General features: G+C 45.7%; 18 non-coding genes across 18 annotated transcripts; all 18 read left to right on the forward strand.

The window, feature by feature from the left end:
* Positions 1-10,794: 10,794 nt before the first annotated feature.
* On the forward strand, positions 10,795-10,867 carry TRNAK-CUU. The gene has a single exon. It is a non-coding gene; the product is annotated as a tRNA-Lys (tRNA).
* A 520-nt stretch (positions 10,868-11,387) lies between these two features.
* Positions 11,388-11,460, forward strand: TRNAK-CUU. Its single transcript has one exon. It is a non-coding gene; the product is annotated as a tRNA-Lys (tRNA).
* Positions 11,461-12,734: 1,274 nt separating this feature from the next.
* Positions 12,735-12,807, forward strand: TRNAK-CUU. The gene has a single exon. It is a non-coding gene; the product is annotated as a tRNA-Lys (tRNA).
* A 532-nt stretch (positions 12,808-13,339) lies between these two features.
* On the forward strand, positions 13,340-13,412 carry TRNAK-CUU. Its single transcript has one exon. It is a non-coding gene; the product is annotated as a tRNA-Lys (tRNA).
* A 510-nt stretch (positions 13,413-13,922) lies between these two features.
* TRNAK-CUU lies at positions 13,923-13,995 on the forward strand. Its single transcript has one exon. It is a non-coding gene; the product is annotated as a tRNA-Lys (tRNA).
* Positions 13,996-14,662: 667 nt separating this feature from the next.
* TRNAK-CUU lies at positions 14,663-14,735 on the forward strand. Its single transcript has one exon. It is a non-coding gene; the product is annotated as a tRNA-Lys (tRNA).
* A 1,278-nt stretch (positions 14,736-16,013) lies between these two features.
* On the forward strand, positions 16,014-16,086 carry TRNAK-CUU. The gene has a single exon. It is a non-coding gene; the product is annotated as a tRNA-Lys (tRNA).
* Positions 16,087-16,606: 520 nt separating this feature from the next.
* On the forward strand, positions 16,607-16,679 carry TRNAK-CUU. Its single transcript has one exon. It is a non-coding gene; the product is annotated as a tRNA-Lys (tRNA).
* Positions 16,680-17,189: 510 nt separating this feature from the next.
* TRNAK-CUU lies at positions 17,190-17,262 on the forward strand. Its single transcript has one exon. It is a non-coding gene; the product is annotated as a tRNA-Lys (tRNA).
* Positions 17,263-17,952: 690 nt separating this feature from the next.
* TRNAK-CUU lies at positions 17,953-18,025 on the forward strand. Its single transcript has one exon. It is a non-coding gene; the product is annotated as a tRNA-Lys (tRNA).
* Positions 18,026-18,558: 533 nt separating this feature from the next.
* TRNAK-CUU lies at positions 18,559-18,631 on the forward strand. Its single transcript has one exon. It is a non-coding gene; the product is annotated as a tRNA-Lys (tRNA).
* A 520-nt stretch (positions 18,632-19,151) lies between these two features.
* On the forward strand, positions 19,152-19,224 carry TRNAK-CUU. Its single transcript has one exon. It is a non-coding gene; the product is annotated as a tRNA-Lys (tRNA).
* A 510-nt stretch (positions 19,225-19,734) lies between these two features.
* TRNAK-CUU lies at positions 19,735-19,807 on the forward strand. Its single transcript has one exon. It is a non-coding gene; the product is annotated as a tRNA-Lys (tRNA).
* A 520-nt stretch (positions 19,808-20,327) lies between these two features.
* TRNAK-CUU lies at positions 20,328-20,400 on the forward strand. Its single transcript has one exon. It is a non-coding gene; the product is annotated as a tRNA-Lys (tRNA).
* Positions 20,401-20,933: 533 nt separating this feature from the next.
* TRNAK-CUU lies at positions 20,934-21,006 on the forward strand. The gene has a single exon. It is a non-coding gene; the product is annotated as a tRNA-Lys (tRNA).
* Positions 21,007-21,516: 510 nt separating this feature from the next.
* On the forward strand, positions 21,517-21,589 carry TRNAK-CUU. The gene has a single exon. It is a non-coding gene; the product is annotated as a tRNA-Lys (tRNA).
* Positions 21,590-22,281: 692 nt separating this feature from the next.
* On the forward strand, positions 22,282-22,354 carry TRNAK-CUU. Its single transcript has one exon. It is a non-coding gene; the product is annotated as a tRNA-Lys (tRNA).
* A 521-nt stretch (positions 22,355-22,875) lies between these two features.
* On the forward strand, positions 22,876-22,948 carry TRNAK-UUU. The gene has a single exon. It is a non-coding gene; the product is annotated as a tRNA-Lys (tRNA).
* Positions 22,949-24,002: the final 1,054 nt, after the last annotated feature.

Raw genomic sequence — 24,002 nt, forward strand, 5'->3', positions numbered from 1 at the left:
GAGTCTTGGTGAGGGAGAACATTTTAAATCTCACTGATTCACAGGCTTCAAAGAGACAATTTTCAACACACCCCAAATATCTGTTTTTTTTAGATTACAAGGATACCCAAAAAGAACAGCCTCTGAGGAAACTGAGGAACTAAGAGAGCACACGTCCAGGTGCCAAGAAAAGTACAAACGAACCTTTTCCGGAGATACGAAGGCAGTAGAACGAGAGGACATGAAATGAGATTGAAGGGGGGCAGACTCAAGAAGAATGTCAGGAAGTATTTTTTCACGGAGAGAATGGTGGATGCATGGAATGCCCTCCCGCGGGAGGTGGTGAAGATGAAAACGGTAATGGAATTCAAACATGCGTGGGATAAACATAAAGGAATCCTGTTCAGAAGGAATGGATCCTTAGAAGCTTAACCGAGATTGGATAGCAGAGCCGGTAGTGGGAGGCGGGGCTGGTGGTTGGGAGACGGGGATAGTGCTGGGCAGACTTATACGGTCAGTGCCAGAGCCGGTGATGGGAGACGGGACTGGTGGTTGGGAGGCGGGGAATACTGCTGGGCAGACTTGTACGGTCTGTGCCCTGAAAAAGGCAGGTACAAATCAAGGTAAGGTATACACAAAAAAGTGGCACATTTCTTGGGCAGACTGGATGGACCGTGCAGGTCTTTTTCTGCCGTCATCTACTATGTTACTATGTTAAGTGAAGACAGAAAGAAGTGTGGAGTGATCCACCACAACAAAAGTAGCCATATCACCTGAAGCTGCCTTCCTGCCGGGAAGAACATAACAGGTAGACTAGGCACTGGCTTCAATTAGAGCTGTCCGAATCAGATGAAGTCCTTTTTTTAGTCTTAATGTAAAAGGTCAAGCAGAGAAAGGGTTTCATAAACTGGGTGAAGGCAGCTTGTTCCCACACCTTGGAAAAGTGCTCTGGGGTACAGCAGTGGCGTAGCCAAGGGTGGGCCCGGATGGGCCCAGGCCCACCCACTTTGGGCTGAGGCCCACCCAGTAGCAGATCACCTATGATGCCCAAGCCTCACCAGCCGAAAACTCCCAACGACTGTCCCTCCTGCATACCTTGTAAATAGATCTTCACCTGCATTGAGCAGTGACTGATACATACTGCTCGCACCAGCCCCATAGCTTTCCCTCTGATGTATTCCCGCCTACGTGGAAACAAGAATTTGCATCAGAGAGAAGGCTGTGGGGCCAGCATGAGCAGTGTGTATTAGTTGCTGCTTGCTGCCGGTGAAAATCTGCTACTTTAATAAGTATGCGGGGAAGGGAGGGATGTTTGAGAGACCATATGGCATGCAGGTGAGAGAGGGAGAGACCAAATCACTTGTGGGACAAGGTGGAGTTCTGCCCACCCATCTTGGGCCCAGGCCCACCCAAAATTGGGTGTCTGGCTACCCCCCTGGGGTACAGAAGACTCCAAGGCTGTTGTTCTGAGAAGGGGGAAGGGGGGAAAGATGTTTCTGCTGCAAGGAATTAAAGGAAGGGGAATGGAGAGGAAAATAACACTGGAGAATGATAACAGGGTAAAAGACATTGAGAGAAAACATATTTTGGGAAAATTAAAGAGTTTTGTGGGGGGGTTTCTGAACCAGTGATTGATTGATTTATTGCACTTGTATCCCACATTTTCCCACCTATTTGCAGGCTCAATGTGGCTTACAGTGATTCAAAAAGCCACAATGCACCAATAAACCATTAGGCACGAAGGTTGATAAGTCACCGGGTATTTTCTGAGGTTCTTTTTCCCACACAAAAATAAATATTCTGTAGTTTTTGCAAGGTCTTGTGACAGATTAAGTGTTTACTTACACAATTTTAAGGACCTGTTTATGTGTCGTAGATACCTGTTATAAGAGTTTGTAAGATCTATACCATCCCCGTATGAATCTTCTCCATGAAGTATTTGTGAACATTTCTGCTTTTTCCACATCGCTATCCACACATCGGCCCTCAGCACCTTTGAGTTTCATAATTCCACCTGTAGCCTTCCTCCTTTCTCCAGTATATCTAAAATATATATATCGTTAATCATTTTTACTTCAGTCTGTGCTTTTCCATCCTGATTTCTTTCTTTGACTCCCAAATTTTTCTGGTATTTTTGTTTGCACTCTTCCTTTTCTGATCGTCTGTATTTCGTGAACACTGCCTTTTTTGCATTGATTTTTGCAGCATCTTCTTTGGAAAACCCAGACGGTAATAAATGACCAAAAGAGAGAACTTCCTGGGAAAACCACAGAAGCAAGGTAACCCTAATAGTGTCAGTTGGTGGTCTCCATATTATTTTATATTAAACTCAGAGATCCAGGCATGCAATGATAAGAGGGTATGCAATGTCCATGCTACTCATGGACTTCTATAGGAGAGAGTTTCAGGTGGATCTAGTGGCGTGAATATTCATTTGTATTTGCGGTAAGTATTTAATGTAAGTTTAAGACCCTTCCCCCTCTCACTTCCTCTTTGAGTGGCCTTGGACAAAGTATTAAATTTAAAACAATTCGGAGAAAATCTTTCTTCACTCAACGTATAATTAAACTCTGGAATTCGCTGCCAGATAATGTAGTAAAAGCACTTAGCTTCACGGGGTTTAAAAAAAGGTTTGGATGGCTTCCTAAAGGAAATGTCCATAGAACATTATCAAAATGGACTTGAGGAAAATCCACTGCTTATTTCTAGGATCAGCAGCATAAATGTATTGTACTGTTTTGGGATCTTGTCAGGTACTTATGACTGAAAAATGAGCTTCCGGAGCTATTGTTAGTAATATGTAATTTATCCTTAAAATCGACCGGAAGATTGGAGGGTGACCAATGTAACGCTTCACATCTACCCGTTCCACTCCACTCATTATTTTATAGACCTCTACCATATCTCCCCTCAGCCGCCTTTTCTCCAAGCTGAAGAGCCCCAGCCTCTTCAGCCTATCCTGATAGGGAAGCCGTCCCATCCCCTGTATCATCTTTGTCGCCCTTCTCTGCACCTTTTCCAATTCCACTATGTCTTTTTTGAGGTGCGGCGACCAGAATTGAACACAATACTCAAGGTGCGGTCACACCATGGAGTGATACAATGGCATAATAATATCCTTATTTTTGTTTTCAATCCCTTTCCTAATGATACCCAACAGTCTATTTGCTTTCCTAGCCGCAGCAGCACATTGAGCAGAAGTTTTCAACGTATCATCAACGACGACACCTAGATCCCTTTCTCTGTCTGTGACTCCCAACGCGGAACCTTGCATGACGTAGTTATAGTTTGGGTTGCTCTTTCCCACAAGCATCATTAGAGCATTCAACTAACATAGATATGATGCTAAAGATTTTACAAAGCCTTAGTCAAAGAAACCTTTAATGACAGTAGCTCCATCATGATTAGATGCCTCTACCCCCAAATCAAAGCTTCTCTAGCTGACGCAAGGAAACTCAATTATCCCTGTCGTCTCTTCTTATGTGTGGCTTATGATGCCAGTGAATGCCACTAAAGCACATGATTTCTGTATAAAGGCATGTATTTCTCAGTCAGTCTTTTGATGTGAAGGCCTTTGTTCGGGATGAAGGATTCTTTCTTGGACCCCTGAGGAAGGCACTTTACAGCTTCCTTGGGATGCCTCCGCCTTCAAGGCCTTGTTGGTTTCTCTTCTTTTGAACTTTGCTCATATTTACAGAGCTGACCTTCACTTTTGCTTTTCTGTTATGCAAAGTATTAGCTGATGAAGGGATTAACGCAGAGTTGCTGTACTTTGTAAACAGGTCCATGTTTTCCTGGCATACCACAAAGAGGTCGAGATGTTTTTGTTTCTCCAGGGATTCTCTGCAATCTCCACACCCAGCGGTCTTTTTGCTGTGACTATGACAGTTTTGAGAGAGTACACATCTGCTTGCTCACAAGATTTGATCCACAGTGAATTCTTGGTCTCTCCAAGTAAATAAACAGATGTCAGCAGCCCCTTCTCCCCATCCACCACCACGTCAATTCAAAAAATAAGGATTCTTTTGCAACTGTCAACCTTAAGCCATATCTGATGGAGGGACCTACAGCAATTATCACCATCAAATTATCCCCTTCAACTTCTACGTATCTTGTAGGGGGGAAAAAAGACAATTTGAAGTATCTATGCTAGAAGCCTAAAAAATCAGATGGAAGAGTTAGAGTATATAGCACTAAGTGAAGAGGTAGCTATAATAAGCATCTCAGAGACCTGGTGGAAGGAGGACGATCAATGGGACACTGTGTTAACAGGGTACAAATTATTTCACAATGATAGAGAGGATCAAATTGGATGGGGGATTTGCGCTATATGTTGAAATTGAGTCAAACAAAATAAATATTCTACATGAAAGAGATAGCAGGGTGGAATCATTATGGATAAAAATTCCATGTGTGAAGGGAAGGAGTATTCTTCTAGAGTTGCTCTACCATCCACAAGGACAGAATGAACAGATGGATGAAGAAACGTTGACAGAAATTAGGAAACTAGCAAATTAGGCCACTGTATAATAATGGGTGATTTCAATTACCTCACAAAAAGAGAGAGTAAAAGAATAAATTCACCGAAAATCCTACTAAATTGTCAATGTGGGAATTAGCTTCAAATATCCCCCCCAAAATATTTTAGTGGAGAAAAAGACCTCAGTAACACAGGAGTACTGAAACACAATAAAATACCGTTAAATCAACACAATCACTTTCAATCGTTGGTCAAGAAAAAACTCCACTAAATCTTTTTCAAAAATGACAAATCAGTAATATTCAATAATGCTACCTTTACCACACTGACCCATATCCCATATCAATCATTGTACAGTACTGGCCAGACTCTGCTGTGTAATATGGCAACCCTACCAAAGCAAAGCTAACAACCAATGTTATTAATATACTAGTAATGAAGGCCCGTTTCTGGCAGCAATGAAACGGGCGCTAGCAAGGTCCTCCGATGCCTGGCATAGGCCACGCCCATCCCGCGGAGGTGCACGGCAGCCTCCCCCTCCAAAATTGGCACCCCCCCCCCTCTACTACCCTCCCCTCCTCTTACCGGGGTCCCAGCCGCAGCGGCAGAACTGAAGGGCAAGGTAGTTCGGAGATTCTGCTGCCTTCCGTTGTGTTCACTATGAGCTGTGTGCCCTGACTGTCTGCTCCTGCCCTCATTTCCTGTTGGGCGGGACCAGAGAGTCAGGGCACAAAGCTCATAGCGAAGACAGCGGAAGGCAGCAGAATTTACGAGCTACCTTGCCCCTCAGTTCTTGCGCCGGGACCCCGGTAAGAGGAAGGGAGGGTAGCAGATGGGGGCTAGCAATTTTGGAGGGGGGCAACCGTGCACGTAGGGGGCTGGGCGGGGCCTATGTCAGGGAGGGGAGTACCGTTGCGCGGGTGGAGGGATGGCTGAGAGACAGATGGGAGTGGTTTGTCATTTTTGGAGGGGGGGTGACGTGCAGGGGCATCTCTGAGAGTAAGACAGGGGGGGTTGGATTTTGGAGGGGGGGGCGACGCGTAGGTACTGTATGGGAATGTTGGCTGCGTTGGGGAGTGGAAAAAGAGATGACAGAATGGGCTTCCTACCTTCGTGTACTTGTGTTCATTATGACCCGCCCTCGACGTCATAACGTTGTGACGTGAGGGCGGGGCACAGATAGATGGTTACTAAAAGTGGTTACAGAGCTTCGAACTTACGAACCCTGAAGCCACAGAGTGAGCCTTAGAACGTTGAGATTGCTTTTTATGTTCAGATGGGGCGTGGCTGAGGGCGGGTCTATGAGTGAGGGTGATAGCCTAGCCTACAAACAGTACAGGAGTTCAGTGCTTCACTGTCAGGGAGTGAGCTTCAGAACGTTTGAGGGGGGATTTTATTTATATAGATATTTATCTTCATTTTCTCTTTTTTTTTTTTTCTTATTTTGCTGGCCACAGTTCAAAAAGGTCTCCCAAATCTCTACAGGGGTTTCCAGTTTCACATCATGCTGTTTCAGTGGATAACCATCTACAACTTTCAGAATGGCTTCGGGTTCCACCCAAACGCTCTCGTTTGAAGCTGATTCCCACATTGACAATTTAGTAGGATTTTTGTTATATGATTTTGTGACGTGGTCTATTTATGTGAGGGTTACCATTATGGCTCTAAATTGGAAGAATAGGTTAGGTTTTTCTGAAGGTCAGTGTGAAGAAATTTTGAAAGCACCAGCTCTGATGCTGGTAGAAGATGAGGAAGTGACAGATTTGGGCTGGAATGAAGTATAAAACATTTATCGATTATTAACGTGTTTGGAATTACAAAATGCACCTATGGTTGAGTATTATAGAACAATGGAACATGATTTTGAACCGCCGTTTATTGGATTTGATGTTACTATTGATCAAGTGTTTGCAAGGGAACATAGAGGCAGAGAAAGCACGATGTGAGGAGTTGCTTAATACTCATAAAGAAGAAGCTGGTTTTGATGAACTGTGTCACGATTTGAAGTCAAAGCTGAAAAATTTTAAGAAAGAATTGAAATTGTCAAAAATAAAAGAGTTCCAATGGGATGAGCGTGATTATAAAGGTGAATATCTATATCCATGGATGTGGAAAGATCAGAATGGACAGATGTCGACTAAAATTGTGACATTCCCATTGTCATCAGGCAGTTCTAGTAGTAGTGGAAGACCTTAGGAAATTGGAAGACCTTAGGAAATTGGAAGACTGGGCGTCCAAATGGCAGATGAAATATAATGTGGACAAATGCAAGGTGATGCACATTGGAAAGAATAATCCAAATCATAGCTACCTGATGCTAGGGTCCATGTTGGGGGTCAGCGCTCAAGAAAAAGTTCTGGGTATCATTGTAGATAATACACTGAAATCTTCTGCTCAGTATGTGGCAGCGGCCAAAAAAGCAAATAGGATGCTAGGAATTATTAGGAAAGGGAAGGTGAATAAGATCAAAAACACTACAATGCCTTTGTATCGCTCCATAGTGCATCCGCACCTTGAGTATTGCATTCAGTTCTGGTCGCCGTATCTCAAAAAAGATATAGCGGAATTAGAAAAGGTTCAAAGAAGAGCGACCAAAATGATAAAGCGAATGGAACTCCTTTCGTATGAGGAAAGGCTAAAGAGGTTAAGGCTCTTCAGCTTGGAAAAGACATGGATGAGGGGAGAAATGATTGAGGTCTACAAAATCCTGAGTGGTGTAGAACGAGTAGAAGTAAATCAATTTTTTTACTCGTTCCAAAAGTACAAAGACTAGGGGACACTTGAGGAAGTTACATGGAAATACTTTTAAAACAAACAGGAGGAAATATTTTTTCACTCAACGAATAGTTAAGCTCTGGAACTCTTTGCCGGAGAATGTGGTAACAGCGGTTAGCATATCTGGGTTTAAAAAACGTTTTGGACATATTCCTGGAGGAAAAGTCCATAGTCTGCTATTGAGACAGACATGGGAAGCAGTAGTATGGAGTGTTACCACGATTTGGGTTTCTGCCAGGTACTTGTGATCTGGCTTGGCCACTGTTTGGAAAACAGGATACTGGGCTAGATGGACCATTGGTCTGACCCAGTATGACTACTCTTATGTTCTCATGTTCTTATGATGGAGGATTGCATGGCCCTATGGATGGGGATTACAAATCCAGGAAGAGAGGGTGGTGGATGAAAGGCATATCAACCAAAGGAGGGTCGCAGAGACCGGTTACACGGTCACAACAACACAATCTATAGTGGTGAATTTATCGTGTAAAATACTGTCTCCTGAGGAGAAACAGATCGTAGTGAGGGACCTGTCCTTTCTTCTCTCTTGTTGACATGATCCTTTTCAATTTAGATTGGAGTTAGAGAAATTTACTAGAAAGTTACAGTTACGATTGTTTTTTTGACAATGTGCAGGCTACTGGGGTTGACCAATTTGTGGAAAAGGATTCCTCGTCATGGTTTCCTCCTGGCAACTTAGATGCGATTTTAGATACTATAAAATCATTAATTTAGAAAGATTTGAAGCTTTTTCTCAAATGAGTTCAAACAATTTAACCCAAATGGAGAGAATGTGTTGTAAAGGTTAGGTGAGGACTCTTTGACTGTAATTTGGAGAGCGGATAAAGAAGGAGCAGTGGTATTACAGAACACCTCTGACTATATGACTGACGCATATGGTCAACTTTTGGACAGATTCAACTGCAAGAATGTTTGGAGTTTTTGAATACTAACCATCCTACAATTACATTTGAGGGCCATTTGCATAGGTCCACTATTTCCTTTTTGGGCATTTTAGTTCCTTATAATGCTGGTATATTTTATAAGTAGATAAGTAAATAAGTATTGCCATACTGGGAAAGACCGAAGATCCAATCAAGCCCAGCATCCTGTTTCCACCATTGGCCAATCCAGGTCACAAGTACCTGACAAGATTCAAACCTTTTTTAAACCCTGCTAAGCTAACCAAGCCCACAGATCGTAACACATTATTGGGTTTTTCAAGTATGCATCCTTTCCATTCTAGGGCTAATATCCCTTCTTCTCGGTTTCTTAGGGACTGCCACATTTGCAGCACTAAAGCAGAATGTAAACAGAGAGTACCAGAATTGTCAGCCAACTTGCAAGATCAAAGATATCCTGCAAATATTATGAAGAGGGCGGCTAAAAGAGATTTATGGAATCCTAAAGAACATCTTCTGGTTTATACAACTAAAGATAAGTCATTTAGGAGCTCATTTTTGAAACAGAAAAACGTTCACAAAGCAGCATTTGGATGTTTTTCTTGCCAAAACGTTCAAATTGGTATTTTTGAAACTCATCATTTAAACATTTTGGAATGCAGTTCATCGGCAGTAAGTCCAAATCACAAGAGGGGGTGTCGGAAGCGTATCAAGGGCGAGATTTGAACGTTACTAACACTTGGACATTTTTTCTGAAATAAGGGAACAAAACAAAAGATGTTTTAGAATGAATCAGGCCCAAAAGGAACGACCAGATGACCACTTCAGGCTCATTCATTAAAGAACTGTGTTCCATGTTTAAAGGCCCGTGGTGCTGTTTTTTTTTGTTTGCACTTCAGGGATTAAGGCATGAGCCCCTCCTTACTCCCCTAATGGTCCATATCCCACTCTACCTGTCTCACTTGTAGTGGAAAGTGTGCACAATCCCATACTCAACAAAAACCTATGCCATCTGGGTTATTGCTACTACTACTACTACTTATCATTTCTATATGCCATCTAGGTTATTACTACTACTACTTATCATTTCTATAGCGCTACCAGACGTAAGCAGCGCTGTACACTTGAACATGAAGAAAGACTCACCTACTCCAAAAAATTCACCTGAGCCTGGCTAGCTCAATTGGTGGAGCATGAGACTCTTAATCTCAAGGTTGTGGGTTCTAGCCCCACAAGGGGTAGGTACACACCTTTTAACAGAGAGGAGTTTGGACAGAAGCAGCTAGGTGGGGGTGGGTGGGGTCACCTTCAATGGTGGCGATAAGTGGTGGAAACTGCACTTATGAAAAGGAGAGAGAAATCAGAGAAGTAGCTGGAATCAAGTAATTTGCTGGATCCCAACAGAGGTACATTTACCACAGAGTGGTGGTGCCAGGGTAAGGTGAGTTCCTCTTGGATTTTCTCTGCCAGCTGACTGGAGACTTAGATCTAGGATTGTAAACTCTTTTGAGAAGGGACTGTCTCTTTGTGTCAGGTGTTCAGCGCTGTGTGCATCTGGCAGCGCTATACAAACGCTAATAATAATAATAATCTAGGGCATGCACTCAATGCAGTTTAATTCCTTTTGCAGCCAAGGAGGTGACTCAACAGCCTAGTTATTGAAGCTATGGATTTGGACTGAATTACAAGCTGAGGAGGCAGATACGGAGGCTCAACGGCCTAGGTTTGGGAGGCATGGACCTGGGCTGAATTACGAGCTTGTCAAGGTGTAGGTAATAGGGTGCCTCAGGGAGGTATCCAGCCTGACCTATCTGGGTTCTGCTGCTGATTTGCTATGCGCCATCCATGTTATAGCGGAAAGACACACGGTCTTCAAAACACCTAGCAAACTAAGCCTTCCTAGCTTAGTCGGTAGAGCATGAGACTCTTAATCTCAGGGTCATGGGTTAAACCCCTATGCTGGGCAGCTGCAGACCTTTTAACAGAGAGGAGTTTGGAAAGAAGCAGATAGGTGGGGGGTCACCCTCAATGTTGGCCAAAAAAGTCATGGAAACCTTACAGAGGAAAAGGAGAGGGAAGTAGCTGGAAGCAGGTAACTTGCTGGATCTGAACAGAGGTGGTTTTACCATAGAGAGATGGTGACGGGGTAAGGTGAGTTCCTTTTGGATTTTCTGGGGGGTCACCCACAATGGTGGTGAAAAGTCATGGAAACCTTACCGATGAAAAGGAGAGGGAAGTAACTGGAATCAAGTAACTTGCTGAATCTGAACAGAGGTGGTTTTACCACAGAGTGATGCTGAACGGATAAGGTGAGTCCCTTTTGGATTTTTTCTGTCAACTGACTGGAGACTTAGATCTAGGGCATGCACTCAATGCGGTTTAATTCCATTTGCAACCAAGGAGGCGGCTCAACGGCCTAGTTAGTGAAGCCATGGATTTGGACTGAATTATGAGCTGAGGAGGCAGATACAGAGGCTCAACGGCCTAGGTTTGGGAGGCATGGACCTGGGCTGAATTATGAGCTTGTCAAGGTGTAGGTAATAGGGTGCCTCAGGGATGTATCCAGCCTGACCTATCTGGGTTCTGCTGCTGATTTGCTATGCGTCATCCATGTTATTGTGGAAAGACACATCATCTTTAAAATATCCAGTCACCTAAGCCTGGCTAGCTCAGTCGGTAGAGTATGAGACTCTTACTCTCGGGGTCGTGGGTTCAAGCCCCATGCTGGGTGGTTGCAGACCTTTTCACTGAAAGGAGGTTAAAAAGAAGTAGATAGGTGGGTGTCACCTTCAATATTGGCCAAAAAAGTCATGGAATCCTTACTGATGAAAAGGAGAGAGAAGTAACTGGAATCAGGTAACTTGCTGAATCTGAAGAGAGGTGGTTTAACACAGAGAGATGCTGAGCGGATAAGGTGAGTTCCTTTGGGATTTCCTCCGAGACTTAGATCTAGGGCATGCACTCAATGCGGTTTCATTCCTTTTGCAGCCAAGAAGGCGGCTCAACAGCCTAGTTATTGAAGCCATGGATTTGGACTGAATTATGAGCTGAGGAGGCAGATACGGAGGCTCAACGGCCTAGGTTTGGGAGGCATGGACCTGGGCTGAATTATGAGCTTGTCAAGGTGTAGGTAATAGGGTGCCTCAGGGATGTATCCAGCCTGACCTATCTGGGTTCTGCTGCTGATTTGCTATGCGTCATCCATGTTATTGTGGAAAGACACATCATCTTTAAAATATCCAGTCACCTAAGCCTGGCTAGCTCAGTCGGTAGAGCATGAGACTCTTAATCTCAGGGTCGTGGGTTCAAGCCCCACGCTGGGCGGCTGCAGACCTTTTAACAGAGAGGAGGTTAGAAAGAAGCTGATAGGTAGGGGTCACCCTCAATGTTGGCCAAAAAAGTAATGGAAACCTTACAGAGGGAAGTAGCTGGAATCAGGTAACTTGCTGAATCTGAAGAGGCGTGGTTTTACCACAGAGAGATGCTGAGCGGATAAGGTGAGTTCCTTTTGGATTTTCTCGGAGACTTAGATCTAGGGCATGCACTCAATGTGGTTTAATTCCTTTTGCTGCCAAGGAGGCGGCTCAACAGCTTAGTTATTGAAGCCATGGATTTGGACTGAATTACGAGCTAAGGAGGCAGATACGGAGGCTCAACGGCCTAGGTTTTGAAGGCATGGACCTGGGCTGAATTACGAGCTTGTCAAGGTGTAGGTAATAGGGTGCCTCAGGGAGGTATCCAGCCTGACCTACCTGGTTTCTGCTGCTGATTTGCTATGCGCCATCCATGTTATAGTGGAAAGACACATCATCTTTAAAACCTCCAGTGACCTAAGCCTGGCTAGCTCAGTCGGTAGAGCATGAGACTCTTAATCTCAGGGTCATGGGTTAAACCCCTATGCTGGGCAGCTGCAGACCTTTTAACAGAGAGGAGTTTGGAAAGAAGCAGATAGGTAGGGGTCACCCTCAGTGTTGGCCAAAAAAGTCATGGAAACCTTACAGAGGAAAAGGAGAGGGAAGTAGCTGGAAGCAGGTAACTTGCTGGATCTGAACAGAGGTGGTTTTACCATAGTGAGATGGTGAAGGGGTAAGGTGAGTTCCTTTTGGATTTTCTGGGGGGTCACCCACAATGGTGGCGAAAAGTCATGGAAACCTTACCGATGAAAAGGAGAGGGAAGTAACTGGAATCAAGTAACTTGCTGAATCTGAACAGAGGTGGTTTTACCACAGAGTGATGCTGAACGGATAAGGTGAGTCCGTTTTGGATTTTTTCTGTCAACTGACTGGAGACTTAGATCTAGGGCATGCACTCAATGCGGTTTAATTCCATTTGCAACCAAGGAGGCGGCTCAACGGCCTAGTTAGTGAAGCCATGGATTTGGACTGAATTATGAGCTGAGGAGGCAGATACAGAGGCTCAACGGCCTAGGTTTGGAAGGCATGGACCTGGGCTGAATTACAAGCTGGTCAAGGTGTAAGTAACAGTGTGCCTCAGGGACCTATCCAGCCTGACCCACTCTGGCTCCGCTGCATGTTTGCTATGCGCCATCCATGTTATAGCGGAAAGACACATCTTCTTTAAAATATCCAATCACCCAAGCCTGGCTAGCTCAGTCGGTAGAGCATGAGACTCTTAATCTCAGGGTCGTGGGTTCAAGCCCCACGCTGGGTGGTTGCAGACCTTTTAACAGAAAGAAGGTTAAAAAGAAGCAGATAGTTGGGGGTCACCTTCAATATTGGCCAAAAAAGTCATGGAATCCTTACTGATGAAAAGGAGAGAGAAGTAACTGGAATCAAGTAACTTGCTGAATCTGAACAGAGGTGGTTTTACCACAGAGTGATGCTGAACGGATAAGGTGAGTCCCTTTTGGATTTTTTCTGTCAACTGACTGGAGACTTAGATCTAGGGCATGCACTCAATGCGGTTTAATTCCATTTGCAACCAAGGAGGCGGCTCAACGGCCTAGTTAGTGAAGCCATGGATTTGGACTGAATTATGAGCTGAGGAGGCAGATACAGAGCTCAACGGCCTAGGTTTGGGAGGCATGGACCTGGGCTGAATTATGAGCTTGTCAAGGTGTAGGTAATAGGGTGCCTCAGGGATGTATCCAGCCTGACCTATCTGGGTTCTGCTGCTGATTTGCTCTGCGTCATCCATGTTATTGTGGAAAGACACATCATCTTTAAAATATCCAGTCACCTAAGCCTGGCTAGCTCAGTCGGTAGAGCATGAGACTCTTAATCTCAGGGTTGTGGGTTCAAGCCCCACGCTGGGCGGCTACAGACCTTTTAACAGAGAGGAGGTTGGAAAGAAGCTGATAGGTAGGGGTCACCCTCAATGTTGGCCAAAAAAGTAATGGAAACCTTACAGAGGGAAGTAGCTGGAATCAGGTAACTTGCTGAATCTGAAGAGGCGTGGTTTTACCACAGAGAGATGCTGAGCGGATAAGGTGAGTTGCTTTGGGATTTCCTCTGAGACTTAGATCTAGGGCATGCACTCAATGCGGTTTCATTCCTTTTGCAGCCAAGAAGGCGGCTCAACAGCCTAGTTATTGAAGCCATGGATTTGGACTGAATTATGAGCTGAGGAGGCAGATACGGAGGCTCAACGGCCTAGGTTTGGGAGGCATGGACCTGGGCTGAATTACGAGCTGGTCAAGGTGTAAGTAACAGTGTGCCTCAGGGACCTATCCAGCCTGACCCACTCTGGCTCCGCTGCATGTTTGCTATGCGCCATCCATGTTATAGCGGAAAGACACATCTTCTTTAAAATATCCAATCACCCAAGCCTGGCTAGCTCAGTCGGTAGAGCATGAGACTCTTAATCTCAGGGTCGTGGGTTCAAGCCCCATGCTGGGCGGCTACAGACCTTTTAACAGAGAGGAGGTTGGAAAGAAGCTGATAGGTAGGGGTCACCCTCAAGGTTGGCCAAAAAAGTAATGGAAACCTTACAGAGGGAAGTAGCTGGAATCAGGTAACTTGCTGAATCTGAAGAAGGGTGGTTTTACCACAGAGAGATGCTGAGCGGATAAGGTGAGTTCCTTTTGGATTTTCTGGGGGGTCACCCACAATGGTGGTGAAAAGTCATGGAAACCTTACCGATGAAAAGGAGAGAGAAGTAACTGGAATCAGGTAACTTGCTGAATCTGAACAGAGGTGGTTTAACACAGAGAGATGCTGAGCGGATAAGGTGAGTTCCTTTGGGATTTCCTCTGAGACTTAGATCTAGGGCATGCACTCAATGCGGTTTAATTCCATTTGCAACCAAGGAGGCGGCTCAACGGCCTAGTTAGTGAAGCCATGGATTTGGACTGAATTATGAGCTGAGGAGGCAGATACAGAGGCTCAACGGCCTAGGTTTGGGAGGCATGGACCTGGGCTGAATTATGAGCTTGTCAAGGTGTAGGTAATAGGGTGCCTCAGGGATGTATCCAGCCTGACCTATCTGGGTTCTGCTGCTGATTTGCTATGCGTCATCCATGTTATTGTGGAAAGACACATCATCTTTAAAATATCCAGGCATCTAAGCCTGGCTAGCTCAGTCGGTAGAGCATGAGACTCTTAATCTCAGGGTCGTGGGTTCAAGCCCCACGCTGGGTGGTTGCAGACCTTTTCACTGAAAGGAGGTTAAAAAGAAGCAGATAGGTGGGTATCACCTTCAATATTGGCCAAAAAAGTCATGGAATCCTTACTGATGAGAAAGAAGTAACTGGAATCAGGTAACTTGCTGAATCTGAAGAGAGGTGGTTTAACACAGAGAGATGCTGAGCGGATAAGGTGAGTTCCTTTTGGATTTCCTCTGAGACTTAGATCTAGGGCATGCACTCAATGCGGTTTCATTCCTTTTGCAGCCAAGAAGGCGGCTCAACAGCCTAGTTATTGAAGCCATGGATTTAGACTGAATTATGAGCTGAGGAGGCAGATACGGAGGCTCAACGGCCTAGGTTTGGGAGGCATGGACCTGGGCTGAATTATGAGCTTGTCAAGGTGTAGGTAATAGGGTGCCTCAGGGAGGTATCCAGCCTGACCTACCTGGTTTCTGCTGCTGATTTGCTATGCGCCATCCATGTTATAGTGGAAAGACACATCATCTTTAAATCCTCCAGTGACCTAAGCCTGGCTAGCTCAGTCGGTAGAGCATGAGACTCTTAATCTCAGGGTCATGGGTTAAACCCCTATGCTGGGCAGCTGCAGACCTTTTAACAGAGAGGAGTTTGGAAAGAAGCAGATAGGTAGGGGTCACCCTCAATGTTGGCCAAAAAAGTCATGGAAACCTTACAGAGGAAAAGGAGAGGGAAGTAGCTGGAAGCAGGTAACTTGCTGGATCTGAACAGAGGTGGTTTTACCATAGTGAGATGGTGACGGGGTAAGGTGAGTTCCTTTTGGATTTTCTGGGGGGTCACCCACAATGGTGGCGAAAAGTCATGGAAACCTTACCGATGAAAAGGAGAGGGAAGTAACTGGAATCAAGTAACTTGCTGAATCTGAACAGAGGTGGTTTTACCACAGAGTGATGCTGAACGGATAAGGTGAGTCCCTTTTGGATTTTTTCTGTCAACTGACTGGAGACTTAGATCTAGGGCATGCACTCAATGCGGTTTAATTCCATTTGCAACCAAGGAGGCGGCTCAACGGCCTAGTTAGTGAAGCCATGGATTTGGACTGAATTATGAGCTGAGGAGGCAGATACAGAGGCTCAACGGCCTAGGTTTGGAAGGCATGGACCTGGGCTGAATTACAAGCTGGTCAAGGTGTAAGTAACAGTGTGCCTCAGGGACCTATCCAGCCTGACCCACTCTGGCTCCGCTGCATGTTTGCTATGCGCCATCCATGTTATAGCGGAAAGACACATCATCTTTAAAATATCCAGTCACCTAAGCCTGGCTAGCTCAGTTGGTAGAGCATGAGACTCTTAATCTCAGGGTCGTGGGTTCAAGCCCCACGCTGGGTGGTTGCAGACCTTTTCACTGAAAGGAGGTTAAAAAGAAGCAGATAGGTGGGTGTCACCTTCAATATTGGCCAAAAAAGTCATGGAATCCTTACTGATGAAAAGGAGAGAGAAGTAACTGGAATCAGGTAACTTGCTGAATCTGAAGAGAGGTGGTTTAACTCAGAGAGATGCTGAGCGGATAAGGTGAGTTCCTTTTGGATTTTCACGGAGACTTAGATCTAGGGCATGCACTCAATGTGGTTTAATTCCTTTTGCTGCCAAGGAGGCGGCTCAACAGCCTAGTTATTGAAGCCATGGATTTGGACTGAATTATGAGCTGAGGAGGCAGATACGGAGGCTCAACGGCCTAGGTTTGGGAGGCATGGACCTGGGCTGAATTATGAGCGTGTCAAGGTGTAGGTAATAGGGTGCCTCAGGGATGTATCCAGCCTGACCTATCTGGGTTCTGCTGCTGATTTGCTATGCGTCATCCATGTGATTGTGGAAAGACACATCATCTTTAAAATATCCAGTCACCTAAGCCTGGCTAGCTCAGTCGGTAGAGCATGAGACTCTTAATCTTAGGGTCGTGGGTTCAAGCCCCACGCTGGGCGGCTGCAGACCTTTTAACAGAGAGGAGGTTAGAAAGAAGCTGATAGGTAGGGGTCACCCTCAATGTTGGCCAAAAAAGTAATGGAAACCTTACAGAGGGAAGTAGCTGGAATCAGGTAACTTGCTGAATCTGAAGAGGCGTGGTTTTACCACAGAGAGATGCTGAGCGGATAAGGTGAGTTCCTTTTGGATTTTCTCGGAGACTTAGATCTAGGGCATGCACTCAATGTGGTTTAATTCCTTTTGCTGCCAAGGAGGCGGCTCAACAGCTTAGTTATTGAAGCCATGGATTTGGACTGAATTACGAGCTAAGGAGGCAGATACGGAGGCTCAACGGCCTAGGTTTTGAAGGCATGGACCTGGGCTGAATTACGAGCTTGTCAAGGTGTAGGTAATAGGGTGCCTCAGGGAGGTATCCAGCCTGACCTACCTGGTTTCTGCTGCTGATTTGCTATGCGCCATCCATGTTATAGTGGAAAGACACATCATCTTTAAAACCTCCAGTGACCTAAGCCTGGCTAGCTCAGTCGGTAGAGCATGAGACTCTTAATCTCAGGGTCATGGGTTAAACCCCTATGCTGGGCAGCTGCAGACCTTTTAACAGAGAGGAGTTTGGAAAGAAGCAGATAGGTAGGGGTCACCCTCAGTGTTGGCCAAAAAGTCATGGAAACCTTACAGAGGAAAAGGAGAGGGAAGTAGCTGGAAGCAGGTAACTTGCTGGATCTGAACAGAGGTGGTTTTACCATAGTGAGATGGTGAAGGGGTAAGGTGAGTTCCTTTTGGATTTTCTGGGGGGTCACCCACAATGGTGGCGAAAAGTCATGGAAACCTTACCGATGAAAAGGAGAGGGAAGTAACTGGAATCAAGTAACTTGCTGAATCTGAACAGAGGTGGTTTTACCACAGAGTGATGCTGAACGGATAAGGTGAGTCCGTTTTGGATTTTTTCTGTCAACTGACTGGAGACTTAGATCTAGGGCATGCACTCAATGCGGTTTAATTCCATTTGCAACCAAGGAGGCGGCTCAACGGCCTAGTTAGTGAAGCCATGGATTTGGACTGAATTATGAGCTGAGGAGGCAGATACAGAGGCTCAACGGCCTAGGTTTGGAAGGCATGGACCTGGGCTGAATTACAAGCTGGTCAAGGTGTAAGTAACAGTGTGCCTCAGGGACCTATCCAGCCTGACCCACTCTGGCTCCGCTGCATGTTTGCTATGCGCCATCCATGTTATAGCGGAAAGACACATCTTCTTTAAAATATCCAATCACCCAAGCCTGGCTAGCTCAGTCGGTAGAGCATGAGACTCTTAATCTCAGGGTCGTGGGTTCAAGCCCCACGCTGGGTGGTTGCAGACCTTTTAACAGAAAGAAGGTTAAAAAGAAGCAGATAGTTGGGGGTCACCTTCAATATTGGCCAAAAAAGTCATGGAATCCTTACTGATGAAAAGGAGAGAGAAGTAACTGGAATCAAGTAACTTGCTGAATCTGAACAGAGGTGGTTTTACCACAGAGTGATGCTGAACGGATAAGGTGAGTCCCTTTTGGATTTTTTCTGTCAACTGACTGGAGACTTAGATCTAGGGCATGCACTCAATGCGGTTTAATTCCATTTGCAACCAAGGAGGCGGCTCAACGGCCTAGTTAGTGAAGCCATGGATTTGGACTGAATTATGAGCTGAGGAGGCAGATACAGAGGCTCAACGGCCTAGGTTTGGGAGGCATGGACCTGGGCTGAATTATGAGCTTGTCAAGGTGTAGGTAATAGGGTGCCTCAGGGATGTATCCAGCCTGACCTATCTGGTTTCTGCTGCTGATTTGCTATGCGTCATCCATGTTATTGTGGAAAGACACATCATCTTTAAAATATCCAGTCACCTAAGCCTGGCTAGCTCAGTCGGTAGAGTATGAGACTCTTACTCTCGGGGTCGTGGGTTCAAGCCCCATGCTGGGTGGTTGCAGACCTTTTCACTGAAAGGAGGTTAAAAAGAAGCAGATAGGTGGGTGTCACCTTCAATATTGGCCAAAAAAGTCATGGAATCCTTACTGATGAAAAGGAGAGAGAAGTAACTGGAATCAGGTAACTTGCTGAATCTGAAGAGAGGTGGTTTAACACAGAGAGATGCTGAGCGGATAAGGTGAGTTCCTTTGGGATTTCCTCCGAGACTTAGATCTAGGGCATGCACTCAATGCGGTTTCATTCCTTTTGCAGCCAAGAAGGCGGCTCAACAGCCTAGTTATTGAAGCCATGGATTTGGACTGAATTATGAGCTGAGGAGGCAGATACGGAGGCTCAACGGCCTAGGTTTGGGAGGCATGGACCTGGGCTGAATTATGAGCGTGTCAAGGTGTAGGTAATAGGGTGCCTCAGGGATGTATCCAGCCTGACCTATCTGGGTTCTGCTGCTGATTTGCTATGCGTCATCCATGTTATTGTGGAAAGACACATCATCTTTAAAATATCCAGTCACCTAAGCCTGGCTAGCTCAGTCGGTAGAGCATGAGACTCTTAATCTCAGGGTCGTGGGTTCAAGCCCCACGCTGGGCGGCTGCAGACCTTTTAACAGAGAGGAGGTTAGAAAGAAGCTGATAGGTAGGGGTCACCCTCAATGTTGGCCAAAAAAGTAATGGAAACCTTACAGAGGGAAGTAGCTGGAATCAGGTAACTTGCTGAATCTGAAGAGGCGTGGTTTTACCACAGAGAGATGCTGAGCGGATAAGGTGAGTTCCTTTTGGATTTTCTCAGAGACTTAGATCTAGGGCATGCACTCAATGTGGTTTAATTCCTTTTGCTGCCAAGGAGGCGGCTCAACAGCTTAGTTATTGAAGCCATGGATTTGGACTGAATTACGAGCTAAGGAGGCAGATACGGAGGCTCAACGGCCTAGGTTTTGAAGGCATGGACCTGGGCTGAATTACGAGCTTGTCAAGGTGTAGGTAATAGGGTGCCTCAGGGATGTATCCAGCCTGACCTATCTGGGTTCTGCTGCTGATTTGCTATGCGTCATCCATGTTATTGTGGAAAGACACATCATCTTTAAAATATCCAGTCACCTAAGCCTGGCTAGCTCAGTCGGTAGAGCATGAGACTCTTAATCTCAGGGTCGTGGGTTCAAGCCCCACGCTGGGTGGTTGCATACCTTTTCACTGAAAGGAGGTTAAAAAGAAGCAGATAGGTGGGTGTCACCTTCAATATTGGCCAAAAAAGTCATGGAATCCTTACTGATGAAAAGGAGAGAGAAGTAACTGGAATCAGGTAACTTGCTGAATCTGAAGAGAGGTGGTTTAACACAGAGAGATGCTGAGCGGATAAGGTGAGTTCCTTTGGGATTTCCTCTGAGACTTAGATCTAGGGCATGCACTCAATGCGGTTTCATTCCTTTTGCAGCCAAGAAGGCGGCTCAACAGCCTAGTTATTGAAGCCATGGATTTAGACTGAATTATGTGCTGAGGAGGCAGATACGGAGGCTCAACGGCCTAGGTTTGGGAGGCATGGACCTGGGCTGAATTACGAGCTGGTCAAGGTGTAAGTAACAGTGTGCCTCAGGGACCTATCCAGACTGACCCACTCTGGCTCCGCTGCATGTTTGCTATGCGCCATCAATGTTATAGCGGAAAGACACATCTTCTTTAAAATATCCAAACACCCAAGCCTGGCTAGCTCAGTCGGTAGAGCATGAGACTCTTAATCTCAGGGTCGTGGGTTCAAGCCCCACGCTGGGTGGTTGCAGACCTTTTAACAGAAAGGAGGTTAAAAAGAAGCAGATAGTTGGGGGTCACCTTCAATATTGGCCAAAAAAGTCATGGAATCCTTACTGATGAAAAGGAGAGAGAAGTAACTGGAATCAAGTAACTTGCTGAATCTGAACAGAGGTGGTTTTACCACAGAGTGATGCTGAACGGATAAGGTGAGTCCCTTTTGGATTTTTTCTGTCAACTGACTGGAGACTTAGATCTAGGGCATGCACTCAATGCGGTTTAATTCCATTTGCAACCAAGGAGGCGGCTCAACGGCCTAGTTAGTGAAGCCATGGATTTGGACTGAATTATGAGCTGAGGAGGCAGATACAGAGGCTCAACGGCCTAGGTTTGGGAGGCATGGACCTGGGCTGAATTATGAGCTTGTCAAGGTGTAGGTAATAGGGTGCCTCAGGGATGTATCCAGCCTGACCCACTCTGGCTCCGCTGCATGTTTGCTATGCGCCATCCATGTTATAGCGGAAAGACACATCTTCGTTAAAATACCCAATCACCCAAGCCTGGCTAGCTCAGTCGGTAGAGCATGAGACTCTTAATCTCAGGGTCGTGGGTTCAAGCCCCACGCTGGGCGGCTACAGACCTTTTAAGGGGGAGGAGGTTGGAAAGAAGCAGATAGGTAGGGGTCACCCTCAATGTTGGCCAAAAAAGTAATGGAAACCTTACAGAGGGAAGTAGCTGGAATCAGGTAACTTGCTGAATCTGAAGAGGGGTGGTTTTACCACAGAGAGATGCTGAGCGGATAAGGTGAGTTCCTTTTGGATTTTCTCGGAGACTTAGTTCTAGGGCATGCACTCAATGCGGTTTAATTCCTTTTGCAGCCAAGGATGTGGCTCAACAGCTTAGTTATTGAAGCCATGGATTTGGACTGAATTACGAGCTAAGGAGGCAGATACGGAGGCTCAACGGCCTAGGTTTGGGAGGCATGGACCTGGGCTAAATTATGAGCTTGTCAAGGTGTAAGGAACAGCGTGCCTCAGGGACCTATCCAGCCTGACCCACTCTGGCTCCGCTGCATGTTTGCTATGCGCCATCCATGTTATAGTGGAAAGACACATCATCTTTAAAACCTCCAGTGACCTAAGCCTGGCTAGCTCAGTCGGTAGAGCATGAGACTCTTAATCTCAGGGTCATGGGTTAAACCCCTATGCTGGGCAGCTGCAGACGTTTTAACAGAGAGGAGGTTGGAAAGAAGCAGATAGGTGGGGGGGTCACCCTCAATGTTGGCGAAAAAAGTCATGGAAACCTTACAGATGAAAAGGAGAAGGAAGTAGCTGGAAGCAGGTAACTTGCTGGATCTGAACAGACGTGGTTTTACCATAGTGAGATGGTGACTGGGTAAGGTGAGTTCCTTTTGGATTTTCTGGGGGTCACCCACAATGGTGGCAAAAGGTCATGGAAACCTTTCCGATGAAAAGGAGAGGGAAATAACTGGAATCAGGTAACTTCCTGGATCTGAACAGAGGTGGTTTTACCACAGAGAGATGCTGAGCGGATAAGGTGAGTTCCTTTTGGATGTTCTCTGTCAGCTGACTGGAGACTTAGATCTAGGGTATGCACTCAATTCGGTTTAATTCCTTTTGCAGCCAAGGAGGCGGCTCAACAGCCTAGTTATTGAAGCCATGGATTTGGACTGAATTATGAGCTGAGGAGGCAGATACAGAGGCTCAACGGCCTAGGTTTGGAAGGCATGGACCTGGGCTGAATTACAAGCTGGTCAAGGTGTAAGTAACAGTGTGCCTCAGGGACCTATCCAGCCTGACCCTCTTTGGCTCCGCTGCCTATTTGCTATGCGCCATCCATGTTATAGCGGAAAGACACATCTTCTTTAAAATATTCAATCACCCAAGCCTGGCTAGCTCAGTTGGTAGAGCATGAGACTCTTAATCTCAGGGTCGTGGGTTCAAGCCGCATGCTGGGCGGCTACAGACCTTTTAACAGAGAGGAGGTTGGAAAGAAGCAGATAGGTAGGGGTCACCCTCAATGTTGGCCAAAAAAGTAACGGAAACCTTACAGAGGAAAAGGAGAGGGAAGTAGCTGGAAGCAGGTAACTTGCTGAATCTGAAGAGAGGTGGTTTTACCACAGAGAGATGCTGAGCGGATAAGGTGAGTTCCTTTTGGATTTCCTCTGAGACTTAGATCTAGGGCATGCACTCAATGCAGTTTCATTCCTTTTGCAGCCAAGAAGGCGGCTCAACAGCCTAGTTATTGAAGCTATGGATTTGGACTGAATTACAAGCTGAGGAGGCAGATACGGAGGCTCAACGGCCTAGGTTTGGGAGGCATGGACCTGGGCTGAATTACGAGCTTGTCAAGGTGTAGGTAATAGGGTGCCTCATGAAGGTATCCAGCCTGACCTATCTGGGTTCTGCTGCTGATTTGCTATGCGCTATCCATGTTATAGCAGAAAGACACATGGTCTTCAATACTCATCGCAAACTAAGCCTGGCTAGCTCAGTGGGTAGAGCATGAGACTTTTAATCTCAGGGTCGTGGGTTCAAGCCCCACGCTGGGCAGCTACTGACCTTTTAACAGAGAGGAGGTTGGAAAGAAGAAGATAGGTGGGGGGTCACCCTCAATGTTGGCCAAAAAAGTCATGGAATCCTTACAGAGGAAAAGGAAAGGGAAGTAGCTGGAAGCGGTAACTTGCTGGATCTGAACAGAGGTGGTTTTACCATAGTGAGATGGTGATGGGGTAAGGTGAGTTCCTTTTGGATTTTCTGGGGGGTCACCCACAATGGTGGAGAAAAGTCATGGAAACCTTACCGATGAAAAGGAGAGGGAAGTAACTGGAATCAAGTAACTTGCTGAATCTGAACAGAGGTGGTTTTACCACAGAGAGATGCTGAGCGGATAAAGTGAGTTCCTTTGGGATTTCCTCTGAGACTTAGATCTAGGGCATGCACTCAATGCGGTTTAATTCCTTTTGCAGCCAAGGAAGTGGCTCAACAGCCTAGTTATTGAAGCCATGGATTTGGATTGAATTACAAGCTGAGGAGGCAGATATGGAGGCTCAACGGCCTTGTTTTGGGAGGTATGGACCTTGGCTGAATTACGAGCTGGTCAAGGTGTAAGTAACATGGTGCCTCAGGGACGTATCCAGCCTGACCCTCTCTGGCTCTGCTGCATGTTTTCTATGCACCATCTAGGGTATGGTGTAAAGTTTTGCCAAATTGTTGTTTTTTGTTGCTTTTGTATTGTTGGTCTTTACAGTAAATTCAACTTTTTAAACATAACTGTTCACAGCTTTATTTCATACTTGAAATGAATAACAAATTTTAATACTAAATACATAATGGTTGAAGCTAGTTCCATCTGTCCCAGTGGCCAGTCCTGGTCACAAGTGTCTGGCAGAAACTGTAAGACTAGGAAATTGTAAGAATAGCCGTATTTGTCAAACCAATGGTCCATCTAGGCCAGTATCCCTTTTCCAACTGTGGCCAATGTAGGTCACAAAGTACCTGGGAGTAACCGAAGTAGTAGCAGTGGCTTCACCATGTCCATCTTACTCAAAGACTAATAAATGTTACTATAGAAGATCCTGCTAACCATTTGTCATCTCTTTAGATG

This window comes from Microcaecilia unicolor, chromosome 2 (assembly GCF_901765095.1).
Source record: "Microcaecilia unicolor chromosome 2, aMicUni1.1, whole genome shotgun sequence".
Classification (NCBI taxonomy): Eukaryota; Metazoa; Chordata; class Amphibia; order Gymnophiona; family Siphonopidae; genus Microcaecilia; species Microcaecilia unicolor.